This window comes from Sturnus vulgaris, chromosome 1, assembly GCF_052056855.1.
Source record: "Sturnus vulgaris isolate bStuVul1 chromosome 1, bStuVul1.hap1, whole genome shotgun sequence".
NCBI lineage: Eukaryota > Metazoa > Chordata > Aves > Passeriformes > Sturnidae > Sturnus > Sturnus vulgaris.
This window is the reverse complement of record NC_142243.1, coordinates 68,820,633-68,836,489: the sequence shown is the minus strand read 5'-3', so window position 1 is coordinate 68,836,489 and position 15,857 is coordinate 68,820,633. Positions and strand designations below refer to the sequence as shown.

The window sequence follows — 15,857 nt, the reverse complement described above, 5'->3', positions numbered from 1 at the left end:
GCACTGGATTTGAGAAGCAGGAGTCTCTGTTGCTGTATATAATACTACAGCAGTGTAAAAGACTGGAATTTATTCTTGTTGATGTGCTAATAAGAGCTCAGGGGTTTATATTTTACCTCTCTGGAAACTGAGTAGCTGCATAGTGAAGAGATCTGCCACAGCAGACGTAAACCAGTTGTTGGTTGTTTGAAAGGTCTCATCTTCTGTCCCTCTTGTGCAGTCAAGGGACTTGTAAAGCAGTGTGAGCATTCAGAGTTGCAGGCAATTCCTGTTCTAACCCTTGTCCTACACTGTTCTTTGGAGTTCTCTTAAGCTTAACTAGCTAATGCTCCAGTGGCAAAATATAAATGCTATCATACATGTTGCTAGGAAAAAGGATGGCATTTCTAAGTGTGTTTAGGGGTATCCAGTGGTGAGGTGCTTCAGGATGAAGGTTTATCTCTCAGTTTATTCCCCCTCAGTTGTGGTCATGCAGATTGCCTTTCAGTAACACAGAAGAAATAATGATCAGTTCTTTCACTCTTTCCTGCATTTTTCTTAAGTTAACAGATTTGCTATTTAGAAATACATTTTGAGAGAGAAAGATTATTTTTTCTTGGAATTTTTTGTGATATCTGTGACTAAGGTATCTCACTAGTAATTAAGAAATAGGTTTCTCATAACCATATTGTACTTCTTTTTGTGCCATCGATATATCTCTTCCCAACCTTTATCACCTAGCAACTTTTTATGCATTCAAGCTTAATTTAATATTAGTTGCAGGCTTTTACATAGTTATTCTAATCTTAGTTCTTTTCAAAAGGAGGGCAAATTACAGAAACAACTCTTGTGAGATACAAACTCCTAGATGATGATACCAATTTGCTTTTCATAGTTAGGCACAATAAATTACTTTTCAGTACAGGTGAAATGAGCTGCACTGATATGTTTCTTCTTTCATGGGTTCTAGGACAGGGATGAAGAGCTAGCAGTCATGAAACTGAAGCAACATTTAAGTTTTTTTTAACTTCATATTTATCTGCTTGAAAAGCTGTATGGAAAGCTGTATGGAAAGCTGTATGGATAAGTTATTTTCCTATTGTCTTTTAATTTCCTCTTACCTGTGAGGGATTTGTACTTAACTTTGTGATGAACCCTGAATCCTACAGGTGTTGCTTTTTAAAAAAATTCATTATGTAAAAAAAAGAGTGTCTCTGTGTAGGAAACAAGGAAATCTCTTGAGTCAACTAAATTTTTGATAAAGCAAATTATATTTTTTATGGCCTGATTCAGTATTAGATGATTGCAGTCTCGTGCCTCCCTAATTTCATCCATCAGTGGACTTATTTCAGCATCAACCTGGTACACGGGATGGCAGAATTATCCTCTCTGTGTGTAATTATTCTTTAGTCTGCAAGGGTAAAGAAGTGCCTTCTGGAGGCCAGCAGTACTGCCCTATTAAATCTGCTGCAAATGTGATCCGAGGCTTTGAACATTGAACTTTAAGTACTTTAAACAAAACTTTGAAAGTATTTTTTTTTTCTTACTGCAAATACACCAAGGATTTGTTACAAGAGAAAGGGTCTAATGCCCTTAGCCTGTAATGAGCCCCACAAAGGCAAATCTTGCCTCTCTGTTTACTCCAAAGCCAGGGAGTTTGCCTGCCTCTTGGCAAGAAATATGTAAGAGTAAGCCCTATCAGAAAAACACAGTTATTAACTACCTTCCCCTAACCTGAATTAAAAACTTCTTTGAGGTGAGTTTATTGTGCTGTCTTCTCTGATGTCATGCTTTTACTGGCTTCTTGTGTGAAAGACAGCCACACTGTATCTCCATATTCATAGGGAGAAGACAGAGTGATAGGCACTAAATATCCACTATGTGTATCTGACAGTAGAAGACAGAGGAGGTTCCCTGTCCTCCAGGCAACCTGCAGCCTGCAAAATCAAGTGTTTTAAAAGCCAGCATTTTAAATGGCCAAGTCAGTTTTTGCCTTTAGAGGTCCTACAGGACGTGTAGCTGCAGCATATGTATTTGCAAGATTTAGCGTTTAATTTGTCTTTTAGAAACCTCATATTATTTTCCTGCTGGTTCTAGTCTTGTCTATATTTCGCAGCTGTATCTGTTAAGGTCAGAGCTATCAAATCTGGTTAGTCCCAGCCTTATTTTAAGAGCAGGCAAGTCTCCTGCAACCCTCTACTTCATTTTAATGGGCCTCTAGGTGCACAAAGCACTACTGTGAAGGAGGCCAGCTATTTAGGTCCCAAAATATGGATTGGTACCTAATTTAGTGTATCCAGGGGTGAAAATGTTGGCTGAGTATTCTCTCTCCCTGGGACTCCTATTCCGTGTATTGCTTCTTGTAGTTGAGATGGGAGCTGTCATTCACTGTATGCGAGTACAGAAGCCAAGTGGGTCAGTGCCTCCAGGTACTGCTGTATTTTATACATCCATCCCCACGGGTGAGTTACCAACCCTCTGTTGAATCTTACTGTAGGTACTTTGCTGAAACATTTTAGTGGGGCTCTGCTCAGGTTACCCTGGTCCTGAGGGCTGCTTGAGCCCTGCATGAGTAAAAGTGAGCAAAGCAAGCTTCTCCTCTTCAACAGGTTCCTGTAAGGGAGATCGAGGGAGTTGCCCCTTCTTGGAGACTTGAGCCAGAAGAGGCACAGTGGCGAAAGCAGCCAGAAGACAAACTGTGAGTCCGAACTGTATATAATTCTCTACCCTAAGCTCATTTGTTGTTTGGTTCAGCTTTCCTCTCTTCCCTGAGCCTCTTCTACTCAGCTTCACTCCTAAGTGGATCATCTTTATCCACTTCCTGCAGACCTTCCTTCATGCTCCTTTCATTCAGCTGATCTTTTCCCACGGAACGCAGAACCCCACATCTCACTGCCAATCCAGCTGCGGGGGAGCAGAAGACTCAAGCACACGCATCTTCCACTGAGACACAGGAGCTTGCTGCTTGCTTGCTCCAGGTCTGTTTCAAGGCAAGAGGGAACTAAAATAGCTTTAAACACTTATTGCTGTTGAAGATGAACATGTGACTACCTCAAACTGCATCACCACTAAAGGCTTAAAAATAACGTGGTCTGCTGCCATCTGCTTACACATCTTTCCTCCACCCTCCGTTGCTCTTGTCACTTCAGGCTGTTGTAAGCTCTTCAAAGCAAAGATGGTCTTCTCTGCCCTTGCAAAAGGCATGCCACTGTGGCACCTTCCCTACCCCATCTTTGCTTAGCTCTCATCTTGCACTGTACTACAAATAAGAGAGTTGACAGTTTTATAATTTAATCTTAATGAGGATGTGGATTGAAGCAAACAGGACTTTCATTTTGTGGTATCTGCCCAGTTGTAACTCATCCCTAACATGAATTTGTTGGTCACACTAAGATCTCAGGTATTGATCAATGATGTAATTGCCATCCTATAGTAGGACAGATGATGTAATTCTTACCCAGTTACTGAAGACAGTGACCTTGAGACAGATCAGATGGTTGAGTAGCATAGATGGTTCACTGATTATAAAATGCCCTTGTTTTAAAAGTAAAGTGTCATCTGTTAATTATTGGGGAGGAACAACTACAACAAAATGCTAGCATGTCACAAAAGATATAGCGTATCTTGACTTTTACCAGCAGTTACATATTTTTGTTTTGACAGGTGACTTTTGATGGTTTTGTTGCTTTTTTGCTTTGGCCATAATTTCAATTTACATTAGGATGGCATTAAACCTGACTTCTGTGAGCCTAAGGAAAATATTTGGTTTGTTAACCAGCCACACATGAAAAAAAAAAGAAAAAGTAAAGGTGTATGTGATAGGAGATATTCTGGTAGATGGGAGGAGAATATATGGCGAAGTTTTGCCAAAGGGAAAGACTGGTTCCTCCCTAGTTCCAAGCAGACATGGCTTAAATTTACATTTGAGTAAGAGGTAGCATCACTTTTCATTTGAATACTTAATAAAAGAGAAAAGTGACAAGCATTGACCACCAGCTTTAGCATCTAGATAAACAGTAGGCAAAACTCAAGAAAGTCATGGAGATAAAAGAAATAAAACCACTTGCTATGGTTGTTAATAATGTATTAGGGGAAAAGACGTATTTTTCTTAAAGTGGAAAGAGGTTATGAGAGACTCCAGTACAAGCATAAGAAACATTCAGTTATGAGAAGCATGGATCCTAAGAAGAAATAACAGGTTTGAAAAGACAAATGGTTGAAGAGCTATTTTTGGTTCTACTGTTAGTATTTTCTTCTTAACAACTAATGTTCTTCTGGCCTAACATTTGCTGGTTTGTGTCAGAATTTTATTATTTCGTTCCTCTCTTCTTAGTCAACTGGCACATTTGCAAGATAAGTATTAAACTGAAAAACTTAGCGAAGACAACTTCTCAAGCAGATCATTACTAAAAGTAGTGGAAGAAATTAATAATTTGCATGGATTTGTGACCTAATAAAGAAGACTACAAAAGAGTAATCTGTCTAATTAATTACTGCAATGAATTGATCTTAGGAAATCATAGAGTCATAGCTCAGTCAGAATCTATATTTTCCCCTTCTCTCTGAGCCAGACTTGTCTCTGGTAGCTTGTGTTTGAAACTAATGAATATTGCAGGCAAGAATTTATTTTTTCTGAGTTCTATGAGCATGTACTTTCTATTGCTGAGATACACTTCCCTGTTTTATGGACTTTTCAGGTCTTCTGTTTTCCCACAGTATTTGCTTAATGTAGTATTGTCGAATATCCAGGGGATTCCTAATGTGTATTATCTTACAGTCTGCTAAAAGCAGTTGTCTGGTTCTTTATGTTCAAAGGACCTTGTGCTTGAAAATACTTCATGCTGTGCCTTAGTGAGAATTTCAAGTTTCAGAGGAATGAAATAAGAACTCTGATGGATGTGGTCCCTTCAGTAGTATTTCTTTTCTAAATGGGCAATAAATCTAGATGTGGATAGTTGAAATTGTGAGAAAGTCTTGAAAAGGAGGAAATTGCTTTAATTCTGTAACCAGAACCAGAAAACCTCTGTGTTTTCACTCTCTGCCTCAGGGATTAAGCATGGGTCTTCATTTTTTAGCAAGCTTCTGTAGAGGAGTGCAGCCATTTCAAAAATTAAATTTATTTGGCAGGCAGAGGTTCCAGTTGTGTGGGGAACCCTTCTTCACTGATGCTGAGATCAGTGAAGATCTGCTCTCCTCTATGGTTTCATTGCCACAGCTTTGCATGAGCTGGGCAGCTGCCCTCCCTCATGGTTAGAATAACAGACTCATTACTGTTGGAAAGGACCTTTAAAATCATTGAGTCCAACTGTTAACCTCACCTAGTCCACCACTAAACCATGTTCTTAAGTGCCCCATCTGTGTGTTTTTTAAATACCTCTGGGGATGGTGACTCAACCACTTTGCTAAGCAGACTGTTCCCATGCTTGGTAACTCTTTCCATGAAGAAATTTTTCCTACTATCCAATCTAAACCTCCCCTGGCACAGCTTGATGCCTTTTCCTTGACCTGTCACTTGTTACTAGGGAGAAGAGGCCAGCCCCCACCTGGCTACAGCCTCCTTTCAGGCAGTCATAGAGGGTGATAAGGTCCCCAGTGACTCTCCTTTTCTCCAAGCTAAACAACTCTAGCTTCCTCAGTCTCATCAGACCTGTGCTCCAGACCCTTCCCCAGCTCTGTTCCCCTTCTCTGGACCTGCTCCAGCTCCTCAATGTCTTCCTTGTTGTGAGGGACCCAAAACCAAACACAGGGTTGGAGCTGTGGCCTCACCAGTGCTGAGTACAGGGGGACAATCACTGCCCTGGTCCTGCTGGCCACACTATTGCTGATCCAGGCCATGATGCCATTGGCTTTCTTGGCCATCAGAGCACACCTGGGCAAACACTGGCCCATGTTCAGCCAGCTGCTGGCCAGCAGCCCCAGGTCTTTTTCCACTGGGCAGCTTTCCAGCCACTCTGTCCCAGGCCTGTAACATTGCATGGGGTTGTTGTGACCCGAGTGCAGGATCTGGTACTTTGCTTGTTGGACCTTATAAAACTGCTTCAGCTCATTGATTCAGCCTGTCCAGATACCTCTGCAGAGCCTTTCTACCCTCCAGCAGATTAATACTCCTCCACAACTTAGTGTTGTCTGCAAACTGACTGCAGGTACATTCAATCCTCTTGTCCAGATCATAGACAAAGACATTAAGCAGAACTGGCCCCAATAGATGAAGCATTATCATCCTTGCTGTTGTTTGGTTCCACCTGGATAGCCTCATTCCAGTTATGCCAGGGCACCTGGGAAGGTGGGGCAGTCACATTAGGGAACACGTGTGCTGTGCTGGGAAGGAATTTGCCACCATTGGCCCCTGTCCCTAATGTGACTGTGTTCAGCCAGCTGGAGAGAGGCCAGGGTATCTTCTGTATCGTGTATCCTGTCTGCCTGCTGGGCCTGTCCGAGGGAAGGTAGGTAGGGTGCAGTTTCAGTATTCTATCTCTCTCTCTCACTGATGCTCCTCAACCCACTCCTCTTTGAGCTCTCTCACTAAGTGGAGGAGTTCTTCTACCTGGGCACAAGTCCTACAGCTGTTCTCACTGCTACTGGCTGTTACAGGCACAGTATTGCAGATGAGGTACAGAAAGGCTGAAGGACAGGGATCATAAGGGATCAGTGATGCTAAGGGTTGACTTCACAAATTTGCCAAATAATTTTTATCCTTGGAGCCTTTATATATTCAGAGACAGTGGCACATCACTGAACACTTTCTCCCTCTATAGTACTGCTTCAGAGAGTGAAATTTGCTCTGGGGCTCTGGAGCAGACTTCAGTCTGTGTATCAGCTCCTAAAGTCCAACTGTTTAACCTGCAGCACACCCCCTGCATTTTACTTCTGCACTTAGTCGAACTGTTTTGTTGTTTAAAAATAAAACGAAGTGACAGTGCTTGTCCATGAAGCTTTCACTTCATGCGAATTCCTTTTTATTTTCTCATTTCTCTGTCAGCTACTGCCTTGCCCTGCAAGTTTAGATAGCAATTGTCAGGAGATTTAGACCTTCAGATGATACTTCACATTAACTATTTTTCTCTCTTTTTCTCTCTCTTTGCTGACAAGGGTGTCGAAAAAAACCCAATTCTCTAGCAAAGTCATGGGTAATAAATCAAGCCATTTGTCCCAAATCTCTCTCCTCTCTACAGCTTTTAAAAGCTGTTTCACAGCATGGAAGTGGAGGTTAAACCCTGGGATGTTTTTCCTGCACAGGGAGTTTGTACATGGCTCTTCTCACCTGTGTTCAATGTATGAGTAGAGACAAGACTTATTCTTGTTGAAGGTTGCTCCAGGTTATCTGGGAGAGGGGAAGAGCCCAAACCTCTACTGTATTGCATCCACTGTGATCTCAAGCTCAAGGATGCTTTTTCCAGATGCTCACTTGCTCCAGGAAACCTTTCTTTGCTTCAGAGCCCTTTGCTCCCCTGCCCTGTGAGTGTTTTAGACATGCTGGGTAGACTGTCCCTTGAGATGTCCTGTTGCAAACTTACTGATATTGTAGGGTGTCTGTTGGGGCAAGTCCGTAACAATCTGAACCTTAAATAATTGTGTTTCTTTAGATACAGGGAGATACTTTCCTATCTGATGTAAGTTGCTATAGCTCTTCAGCCTAGAAAAACTGATGTAGGTTTGCACCAAAGCACTATCTGGTGAATTATGGTGATGGAAATCTTCCTCGCATCCCTTGCTAGGCCATGTTTTTCATGTTGCAGTTGGGGAACAGGGTCTCTGAAGTCGAAGCATGTATCCTCTGCTTCCTAACGTTCTTCTTCAAAAAACTGTGAAGAGGTCTGGACACAGTCTAGTTAAATCTGGTTTATTTTCTTGCCCTGAATTTCTTCACTAGTGAGTGAATTTTTTTCCACATCTGTTCACTGCTCTGCTAGCCAAAGTGGAACATTATGGAGACTTGTTGCGTAGTCTAGAGAGTGATGAATTGTGAGAATGAGAGATCTGTATATCTGATTTTCCTGGAAGACTCAAAGGAAAATTAGGATGATTTTTAAAACATGGAGACTGAGTTGTTAGTGCTTACCTGCCTCAGCCTCTGACTTCAGTTCCTAACACTAAGGCATGTGGATGTTATTACATCGGGTATCCAAAGTTCATGTGAATCAAAATTAACTCCTGTATGCCCCATGCAATAAATATCAGGCTGTACACATCTTTGTCTTGTCTTGTGATCCGAGCAGTTACACATTTTCAGAAAATAAGTATATATTTGGACGTGGTGTGCTTCTTCTTGCAGCAGTACTGCTTGAAAGTGAGAGAATTTGGCTGAACTCTTTGCTCAGCCTGGCACTCACACCAGGCTGCAGCTACATTCTCTTGTACTGTGTTACTCTTTCTCTAGTCAAGATACGTTCACCAGATGGAGGAAAGGAGCTCTCCAGCCAGAGCACTCACCATGAGGATAGTAGAGCACTTTTTGGCTTTGTTTCATTTCATCTCCACTTGGAGGAAGGTTTCAATTTTTGTTGCTGCTTCTTTGGTCTTGCCTGACTCTTTAGGATTGCCATGAAAACCTCATACTGATACATGCATTTTGGTTTTTCCCCATAGATATTTACCTGTTCAGAGGAAAAAAAAAGTTCAACTTGGTCCACATAATAGACCTATGTAATAGATGAATGCAGAAGACAAGACAATGTTTGCAGAGCTTGTTTTTTTGAGTCAGATACATGAGAACCTGGAAGTCCAACTTAATAGAGAAGTTAGCAACTTAGAGCTCTGTCTATATGGGATTAAAAAACCATACAGGCTTTCTTTGTGCTACAGCTCTCATCATGGTTATGAAGATATGGCAGTAATGCTCCAGACTCTCCCAGTGTAGATGTAGTTTATTATGGGAAGTAAAAGGTGTTCCTATATTTACTGCTAGAAATACGTGGGTTTTGTGATGTTTGAAGACACCTGAACAGGACAGAGTTTGTGTCATACAGTGTGACGGGGTTAGATTCCTGACTTTTATCTTATGAGGTTTTCAGAAAGTCTCAGCAGTGTTTTAAGACCCTTTGAAAACCTGTTCCCAGCTCCCTGGTTTCCAGTGGGGTGCCTGAGAGATCAGCCCATCTGTATCTTTGCTCCACCCCTCCATTTGGAGGCTGCCTGCCTGCTGCTCTTTAAGGTTTCTGTTTTTTAAATTAGCCCTGCAAACCCATGCTTAGCCTCTCATTTTGGGGAGGAGTATAAGTAGGAAGCAGCAAGAACTGCAAGCCAAGTTTGTCCTTATAGGAAGGTCCCATCCAACCAAGGGAGGGATCCCATCTAAGCGGGACCTATTTTGCAGGGGTTTTTCCTTCTCTGCTTGTACATCTTCCTTAAAATCTGAGAGGTTTAGCATCAGTGTTAAAAGGATGCTCTGCAAAGCCCAGATCTGGAATGTTCCATGGCAGAATCTTCGTGCCTGCCTCTCTTTCAATAAAATTAGAAAGTTAGACCTTTTGCCTCTATTTCAAAAGAGTTACTCAAGGAGACAGTGACTTTCCAAGTCCTCTCTGTCATGCCCATAAAACTGGGTGGTAGTCATCTTTGAGGAAAAAACGTTTCATACCCAGTTGCTCTTTTCTTGTGAGGCTCAGCAGCCATGGTGGTTCCCTTTGCAGAGGGTTCAGGAGTGTAGCTGGCACCCTAGAAAATGAAAAACGCTTGAGTCATTTGCAGAGTGGATCAGAATCCAGTCTACCCAGCTGCTGGAGCAAAAACCACAAACTTTCACATTAGAGTCATCTGCTGAAAAGCTACATGAAAGAACTAAATGTTTGGTTTAAAGAAGTTTTATTTGCTTTCTTGTAGCCAAGTCACCTGGCTCTTAGATGGTGAATGTATCAACAAGTTTTTCTTGTCATCTTTCTTTGTCTGCTGAACTACAGTGATCATAGATTGACCTTGCTTTCAGACATAAGAACAGTTGTTTGATTCAAGTGTCAATATCAATGTTTGTGTCTATAGAAACCAATCAACATTTCCTGTTAATTTTTGTAAATAGGCTGTTACTGTGACACTTAGATTTCCTGTCTCTTCTTTATCTGAATCAAAAATTCACTGCACATGGTGTTGTCTTGCCTTCTGTGTTACCTATCTATTGCCTCACTAATAGGCATCTTTATTCTAGTCTGCAGTTCTCATGTTGAGATATGTCCAGACATCACTGTAGCCTATAATCTTTCATTGGATTTTTACATGATGGATTTGTTTGAGGGACTTTCTCAGTAATAGCTGTAGGAAATCACAAGTAATGTAAGAAAAGCAGATTGAATTGCCTTCAATCAGCATTGCATAACATTCAGGATTTTTCCAGGATAACCTTTTAAAGTGACCTTTTTCAAAAAAAAAAAAAAATGTAGTAGTGGTAGTTTAGCGTTGATTTTTCTTTCTTTTTACGTTTCAGCATGAATGATTCAGGTTCTCTTGAGAACAAGATACAAACCCCTGCATTTTATGTACCTTTTTTAAAAATAGGTCAGCTGTTTCATTTGAGTACCTGTGTAGCACCTTCACATTTGGGGGTGAATATTTGAAATTTGGCTGTAGAGTGCCCTAGTATTAGGGATTTGCCTTTTCATTTGCAGCAAAACTTGTCCATAATCAGTCAATATATAAACTCTGATATCTCTCATTTTATACCCACACAGCAGGAGCTCATTCAGTAGCATTGAGCATGCTGTATTTTAGAGCTGAAGAACTTGCTTTGATATTTCTATATCAGTCTCCTGAGGAGTGCTGTGGTCCTAGGCATATACGAGGCAAAAGAATGGAGATTGTCCTCCCATGTTTTCAGCAAAGGTGTTGTTTGCCCAGACAGGGTACAGCAGAAGGAAAGGATGGAGAGAGAACACAAGCTGTGGAGGATGTGCTCAGGAGAAGTTGTGAGGAACATGGCACTGTTTGAACCAGGGGGCAGCTAAGGCCAAAAGCACCAAGTGTGGGGACAGCATTTTGGAGCTGGCATGACTGTCAGGGGTGGATTGTGTGATGTCATTGGGATTAAGCTGAGGAACTAAGAGGAAGCTGGTGTAGAGTCTGAGGAGGGAAGCAGCAGAACTTAAGGCACATAAAAGGGAAATCTCTCTTCTGTACATTGGTATGGAGTTTGTGAGGCTGAATTTGGATGCTGCTTGTCCTGTCTGGTGTGAAGATACAGGATCATTTCACCTATGGTTGGTTGTTGTAGCCCAAGTGCTTGATGCAGCCTCATAGCCCTACTGAGACAGCAGACTGACTCATGCAATCCTGCCCCTCTGTATCAGTGCAAAAACGCTGGTGTGAAAGTGCACAGTTTAGCTTAAACCACGGCTAAGTCTGTTCAAAGTGTCTGACTTCACACTTGAAGTGGATGAGGAGCGTTCATACAGTTTGTTCGAGCAGCTCAGTGGTGGAAAAGCAATCTCCATCGAGAGGATTCAACAAGTGTGTTGCTGGCAGCAGCACCTCGTGTGAATGCATCTCTTTCCACCTGCTCCCACACCTTAATCTTGCTGTCCCTGTGTTGTCAGCATGAATCTGTGATTGCAAACTGGCTGTCTTAATGCTACAGCTTTGGTTCACGTGAGATCCTTCAGTGATAGCTTGCACTCTTCTCTGTTCCTCCAATAGAAGATGTCTGTTTTTAAATAAAAGTTTCATTTAAAAGTCCTGATAATGATTTTGACCAGTGTAGGTGCCCTCTTTCGGGTCTGCCTCTGTCAGCACAAGCTTCCCACGTGCTCACTGCACCTCCCCTTGGAAAGGACCCTCTTTGGTGAGTGCTCCCCAGCTGGTTGGAGGCAAAACTGGGTTAGCATAAAAGAGCCTAAAGAGTAGTTTGTAGCTGCTCCAGTTTATTTTCACCATAATGGATTACAAAACGCTTTTACACCAGACTGCTAGCACTTCTGAAGGGAGACAGTCAGCACAGGAAGAGGGGCAGCTGGTGCTGAGCACATGTGTGGGAGGAAAATCTCATCAAGCAACATAGCTGGGTTTGGAAGGGACCTTTGTCCACAGTCTCAGTCTTTCTGAGTCTCAGTTCTGTCTCTGTGATGGGGGAAAAAACCCTCCTGGGGTGTTGTGAACATGTGCTAATTTTAGTAAATCAGGCAGTTAGGTAATATGGTGACAGCCAGAAAATAACCTAGAAGGAAATAGTTGTTCTGTCTTTAAAGCATAGCGTTTAGGGCCATTTTTAATACTGAGAATGAAGCAAACTGAGGATGACTTATTCAGTAATACTGAAAGCTATAGTAATAGCTTTACTATACCATGAATGGCACCATTTCCTGTGGAAAAAAACCCCGTGTGATCACAAAATTAAGAATAAAGATTAAATGTTACACAATTGGCCACATTTCTGGTATTTCCTTGCCTTTTAGCTGCTGGCTTAACATTTCTGACATGTCTGTATATGTTTGTATGTGTAATGAACTATTTGTGACCAAGCTCACAGTTGCTCATACTTTTTGTCCTAAGATGTTAAGCACTTTAAAGAGGGCTTAGAGGACACTGAAGCATCTTACACTCTTGCCATTATGTGTCTTTAAGCACATTTCTGTCTCCAAAAGTGCTTACCTTTGGTTCTTAAAGATGATTGCAACTTTAAGTGAAGGAGATGAGATGGGGAAATGTTCTTCTAAATCTGATAGAAAATCACAGTTGGTCCTTTTTTGCCGATCTCCCTGATTAATAATTTCTCTGAATTTTTAAGTCCTTGCTTTGTAATAGGTGAGCGAGAGGTACAAAAAGCTAAAGTTATGAAACCACAGATATTGTCAGAAGGAAACAGACCCAGGGTAACTCTCATAATTAGGCTTAAATGATTTTGAGAATGACACTATCTGAAATTAATTGACTTGCACAGAATTGGGTGTCGTACTGTATAACAGAGGAAACTGGTACATTGATAAGTAAAAAATAAAGTTACAGAATACTGATTGCTGAGTATGCATCACTCCAGCTGATTTCATTTGGACTTATGAGGATTAACCCTGAAAATCAAACATGCAGAGTCTAAGGTGCAAAAATATAAGTCGATGTGAAAATATATTGGTCTTGGCAAGTTTGTTTGCCACAGAGTAAATGACATGCGAACTCCATGTGTAAGAGCAATCCCCGAGTAAGTGCCCCTGCTGAGGTCTCAGGCCAGGGTGCCTGGCTGTAAACAAGAGGTGGGTCACGGTCACACCCTGCCTGGAAGGAGCTGCCCCCCCTCGTGTCCTGAGGCTGCCCACGGGCACACGCCCTTCCCTGTGCCCGACTGCCGGGTTTGTCACAGCGCTCTGGCTTCACAAGGTCACTCTTCTGCAGTGTGGGTAGAATTAGAACAGCGATGGGAAATGGATTTGGCTCTTTTCTGTCTCGAAGAGGTAAAAGATGTTGTACCTTGTCCAGGCAGTCTGTTTTTTGAACAGCATTGAGGCTTTTGTTGCTGGGGCCAGGATGTTTAATAGTTTGACTTTGCTGCTGTTCTGTTTGTTTTATTCAGCCAGGGACATGTCATAGATCTATTTTTTGATCAGGCAGCATTCCTGTACTATAATAATTCACAAGCAGAGTTCACACACTAGTTGTGTGAAATGCCTGTTGATTACTTCTCTACATATGCTTCTTGCCCTTATCTTCCCTTAGGTACAGTTGACTCTGTGCAAGTTGTAAACTCCATGGAGCAGGTGTTTGTACAGTGCATAGCACAGCAGGACCCAGGTTTCATCGAGGTGTCTGGACATGCTCTTACGTAAGTAAGGGTACTCCGTCTTGTGAGCAATTAGAATAGTTCACATTAGCTGAACTTGTAGAGTTTCCTGTGTGCAGGCTGATGAGAAAAGGGATTTTTCTTGCCAGGCTGAGCGGGGCTTTGCAAACGTTCTCCAAATCACAGCGGCAGCTGGCTCTTTGGGCACTGGACAAAGACATGATTTTGAAATAGCTTCAAAATTTAGAGATGGCTGTTCACATACTAATGCTCCCAGATGAGTTAAGTGGGGGAAGTTCACACCTCGTGTGGTGCTTTTGTTTCAGTCTGCCAAGCTGCAGACTCAGCTCGAGTGCAGCATGCAGGTTTTCATAGTGAGAGCTTTTGTCGATCCCAGAAGTGCTAGAAACTTAATTGCTTTCAAAGGCAAGCATGGAATCTGGAGGACCCGGTACAACCTGCTGAGAGAACATAAATCGTGAGATACTATCACGTTTCTGTGCTTGGGCTTGCGTGGAGTGAGTTTGCTTTGTGAGCGAATGCATTTGGAATACACTGGTGTTTTTTTTGTTGATTCTTAGACATAGCAGTAATTGTTGTTGGCTTTGTTAACAGGCATCTATGTTCTGTTCTGAAGTTACTGTTCATGTCTTCTATAAAGTGTGCAGACAAAAAATATTTGTTCTGTCTTGAAATCATGAAAGCGTTTCTGCATTTAAATGGATTGATAGCCTCGGTCCAGGTTATTCCCAGCCTGCATCCCTTCACATGGGTATGGGAAGAGACCTGGTCAGTTGTCACTGACCACTGCTGTTTTATCTTAAGTTATAGACAGCACTTGGAATGCCAGTGTTTACTTGTTCCTTCTTTTAACGCTCGTTTGCCAGCTACTTTTATCCCTAAACAAATGAGCCATGATGGCAACTAAGAAACTGCATTTTGGAGATAAGGAATAGAATTTTCAAATGGCCTTATATAGTATGCTTCTCTAGGTTTTATTTTGCAAAGTAGTCCTTGTGAAAATTTGTGGAGTGGGTCCATCAGTTGGTATGGGAGGTTTTTGGCATTTTTATCCACAGCCCAGTTTTAAAGGTAGTTTTCCTTATCTCCTTAAATTATTAGCTGAGAGGCTCTCCATTCATAGGAATACTGTTTTAATATATTTTGCATGGAAACCGAAGTGGGAAAAGGTTTTAAGTAAGCCAACCAAATAATCTAGGGTCTTTTGATCAGTTTCCATTAGTATTAAACCAGTAATCTGTCCTATTAGATATTAGAAAGGAAGCTCAGTGTTTAAAGAAGATAAATATGCCAGTTGACATTCAATATGTCTTCTCAAGTCACCAGCAGAAACCTCGTTGAACCTTGTTGGCAGAGGTGCCTTCTGCAAGGGTTCCTAAAAACACCTCCCCAGCTCTTGGCTTAGTTTTTGAACTGGTCTGGCGCTGCAGTGGGTCTGGTGCCAGTGCTGAATGCTTGGTCTGGCTCCAGTTGGAGCTGAAGAAAGGCTGAGTTTTAAGACCTCTAGGATGCCTTCAGGTCCAGAAGAAACTGAGCACTGGAATAATGTATCATACAAACTGTGGTGTATTCCTAGAAATTAATGAATATGCTGTTTTAATTTGGGGCGTTTATATAGTTGAAGTTACTGAGATCTTAATGCTTAGAAGAGAGAGTTCTGCAGCTCTTTAAGATTGCCTGGCACACAAGCAAAGATCTAGATTGCTTTGAGCTGCTGACAGTTATCACAGCTTTGTGCAGACACACCTTTGCTGGTACTGACAAAACACAAATACCAGTTTCACATCACTGTACTCTCCTTGGCTGGTGTACATCTTAAAACAGTACTGTACCTTTACAACTTTAACAGAGAAAATGGAAAGAAGGGGTGAGCAGCTACAGTAGCCTCTTACCAAACAGTTGGTTTCAAATGCTCTGAGTAAAGACAGCGTTTTAAAACAAAACTTGATCTGCTGTTTAAAAACTGGACATTTAATGCATTATGTCGCTCTGATCCAGTCCACTCTGCTGAAGTCACACTGGATGCAAGAGCAGGCTTTGTTCTGTGAGGAGGAAGTAGAAGGTGAAGGAAAAATGTAATTTTCTTTCTGTAACACTGAGTTCTTCCAAACTTCATAGATAACTGAAAAGTCTGTTTCCAAAACATGTCTGACCCTATATGCAAATA

At 41.7% G+C, this 15,857-nt stretch overlaps 1 protein-coding gene across 22 annotated transcripts in view; it reads left to right on the top strand.

Annotated features, from left to right (window-relative positions):
- Window positions 1-15,857, top strand: part of ATXN1 (ataxin 1) — a 369,363-nt gene that overhangs the window by 244,519 nt on the left and 108,987 nt on the right. For 17 of the 22 annotated variants that reach the window (XM_088169133.1, XM_088169201.1, XM_088169118.1 and 14 more), the window contains one exon: window positions 2,589-2,677. The exons of 3 other annotated variants lie outside the window; for them this stretch is intronic. The gene's annotated coding sequence lies outside the window, so the exon portion shown is untranslated. Of the gene's footprint in view, window positions 1-2,588; window positions 2,678-2,806; window positions 2,958-13,605; window positions 13,712-15,857 lie in introns of all 22 variants that reach the window. 2 more of the 22 variants (XM_088169141.1, XM_014878309.2) reach the window with 2 other exon arrangements.